Source organism: Alexandromys fortis, unplaced genomic scaffold (assembly GCF_014885135.2).
Source record: "Alexandromys fortis isolate MF-2015 unplaced genomic scaffold, M_Fortis_MF-2015_v1.1 scaffold_430, whole genome shotgun sequence".
NCBI classification, from domain to species: Eukaryota; Metazoa; Chordata; class Mammalia; order Rodentia; family Cricetidae; genus Alexandromys; species Alexandromys fortis.
The window spans coordinates 231,489-235,105 of NW_026068328.1; positions in this window are offsets into that span (position 1 = coordinate 231,489).

The window sequence follows — 3,617 nt, forward strand, 5'->3', positions numbered from 1 at the left end:
ATCTTTGATTTACTTATTTTTATTCTATTTCTTTTTCATATTATCTTTACTTTTTAAATATATGAGTGTATGCATTCTTCTCTATACTCTTTTCCCAATCTCTCAAACCTATGCACATTTTCAAACATATTGTGTCCTGTTCAGAGTTTTTTTTTTTTTTTTGGTCTGATTCTGTCTTTATTGCATATCTGTAATCATTTTCTAACCAGGAGTGCCCTTCTCTTAAAACGCTAAGTAGGCATGGCTAGGAACAAATTCTTTTCTCTGACTGTTGACCACACCTTGTTTAACAAGGGAGAGGTATGTTCACTTCCTCTGTTATCCATGCTCACTGCCCCAGCTCCAAGGATGCAGCAGGTCTATTTCACCATTAAGCAATTAGCAGCACACTGCTCACAAACCTCATTTAAGTGCAAGACCTCCCAAAAGAGCCAGAGCTATTTATGTTGCCAGCATGAACCAAGAAACCAGCTCTTAATGAAGCCAAGCATCTTTTGCTGCTAATGCAGAGTAAGTATGCCTTCTATTAAAAGAGCTATACCTCTGTTCACCATCAAGAAGAACATATTTGAAAAAAAAAATGTGGCTATTAAAGAGCGGTGCTTGGCTCCCATTTTTATGGGTCTAGAAGTGATTTTGTAAGGCCTATTTTTAGGTCTTATGTCGACCCAAGTCCCAGACTGGGCACCACTTTGTAAGCAGAGACAATTAATTTGTTTTTCCATATTCCCAGTCTCAAATTTTCACACAGAATCTATATTAATTATAAAAATATATTGCCTATTAGTTCAGGCTTCTTATTAACTAAGTCTTACATCTTAAATTAATCAATTTCTATTATTTTATATTTTACCTCAAGGCTTGTGGTTTACCAATAAGATTTTGCAGTGCCCTTCCCTTTTGGCAGCTACATGGTGTCTCCTGACTACACTTACTCTCTCACTATATCTCATTCAGCATGGCTATATTCTGCCCTGCCACAGGCCAAAGAAGCTTCTTTATTAACCAATGGTAATAAAACTTATTCACAGCACACAGAGGGGAATCTCACACTTAAGTGTTTTAATATGGGACAGGACATGATTTAAAACTGAATTGCTCACTAGAATAGAATGAAAGATTGGAAAATTCAATACCACTAGAGTATAATTTGAAAACCATATGCTCCACATGCTTAGAAAAGAAAATGCAAAGCAAATACCCCATACACCAAACAAAGGTTGGCATTATGGGCAAAAAAATGGTAGTAACTACAGAACTTTGTATCATAATAGATTGTTTCAACCTGAGTAGCAATAACAGACTAGTTTTAAATCTATAAGATGGACATAATAAGAAAAAATATAATATGATACTATGTGCATTATGTAAACTCATGTATATGTATATTTTCCCCTGTGTTCTGTATATATTTTACTATTTTAAGTAGAATTTAATAACATATAGCTCTCTGAATTTCCTGTTTCATCATTACTAGCTTTATTGCTTTATTTCTCAGGAAGGATGATTTTATAGGATAACAAATATCCTATAAAAGCAGAAAGATAGAAAGTAGTAAGAAGAAATGTTTTTGCAAACACTGTTGCTTTTGATGCATGTCTTGCTTTTCTTGGACATGGTACCTTGATCTTTTATTAGATACTCTGATCTCATCACCATCCTTTCACCATGATATTTCACTGTTGTTCTAGAGTAGAAATTTTAATGTCCAACCTGATTCCTGTGAGTATTTTGTATTCCACCATAGTTATGGAAAACATCCCAACACGTTTGTAGATGACACTATTATGTCATCTACATAAAAATTTAAGCTTATCCCTTGATTTTATGCTGAATTTATTAACATTTTCTTAAGGAAGAAAATCCTTCATTTCTTTCCTTTCCTTCCAGGCACAGAAGAGACAATGGAAGGTTAAACTTTAAAATATTAATATATGGGCAATATTTATTAGCTGTAGTAGAATCACAAATGCTTGAAAGTCTGAAAAATATTATTTTCAGACCTATATGCAGCAATTGCAGAAATTATATAAAAATTTAAAAGTCTCTTTGTTATTTTATTTTTTATTAATACTAGAAATTGAATCCAGGGCTTTTTTTCCTATAAAGCAAGTACACTACCACTTATTTTATTTTCTTCTATAAGATATTCCAATATGAAATATTGAACATGTTATATGTAATTAATGCAATGCCTAGAACACTCAGGAAAATGAGGGATTTTGAGAGCTTGGAGGTAATTCTCCAAAGGAAGACAGAATACTGACTTACTGATCTAAACTCATTATAAGTGCACTGTTTTCTTTTTTTACTTTTATATCACTAGATGGCATGAGAGATACATATAATTTAAATAAAACCACTTTGCTACAGATTAAAATTGTTTTCTTAATGCTTCAGGTAGAATAAGTATTATTAAAACAATAGAGTACCACAGTGCTCCATTTTTAGATGCCAATAGTCTGTGAAAGAGTACTTGACTCTGCTGCTTTTGCCTACAACACAGGAAGGCAGAATACAAAGTGTATATATTTCCCTAATACTCTAAATTCAAAGTGATGATAATAATATATCTCAAATTTTATACTCATACAAAATATTACATTTTGCATTTTAAATATATTTATATACACATTTATGTGATATTTATAAAATATCCATATTACAGAATGCAAATTGATCAGCCTTATGTCAATTCATGTAGATTATACTTTTTTCTTTCAGATAGTACTATGATAAAAATTAGAGGGTTATATACTGTCTATTGATACATTCTTTTCTTCTTCTTTTACTTATTATTTTATTGCTTTAAAAAATACCAATCCCCTCCATCCAGGTCTAGAAAGGTGTGCATCCAAACAAACTAGGCTCCCAAAAAGCCAGTATATGCAGTAGAATCAAAATCCAGTGTCATTATCATTGGCTACTCAGTTCACCCTCATTATCAGCCACATTCAGAGAGTCCAGTTGGACTTCCCACAAGGCAGGGCACCCTGACATCTCTGAGGACTGGAGAGCAAGGGGGAAAGGGAGTGGGGGGAGTGGAAGGGGAGGAGGAGTGAGGGGAGTGGGAGGGAAAAGGGAGAATGGGAGGAGGTCGAAATGTTAAATAAATTTTTAAAAAGAATCTCAAATGGCCAAAAGAAAAAAAATACCAATCCAAATTCCCTCTCCCTCCCTTCTCCTTCAACATAGCCTCCCACCACTCCCCCCTCCAATCCTACGAGAGGGCAAGGCACCTTGCCCTGTGGTAAGTCCAAGGCCCTCCCTACTACATCTAGGTTAACCAAGGTATACATCCAAAGAGAATAGGATCCCAAAAAGTCAGTACATGTAGTAGAGAAAACTCCCAGTGGACTTTCAGTCTGCCCCAACTGTCAACCACATTCAGAGGGACTAGTTTGATCCCATGCTCATTCACTCCCAGTCCAGTTGGAGTTGGTAAGCTCCCATTAGTTCAAGTCACACTTTCTCAGTGGGTGAACCCCTCATGGTCTTGACCTCCTTGCTTATATTCTCACTCCTTCCACTCTTCACCTGGACCTTGGGAGCTCAGTCAACAGGGCAAGGCCAATTCAGGCACCTACTCATCTAATGCTTAGGGTCTTAGATGAGAT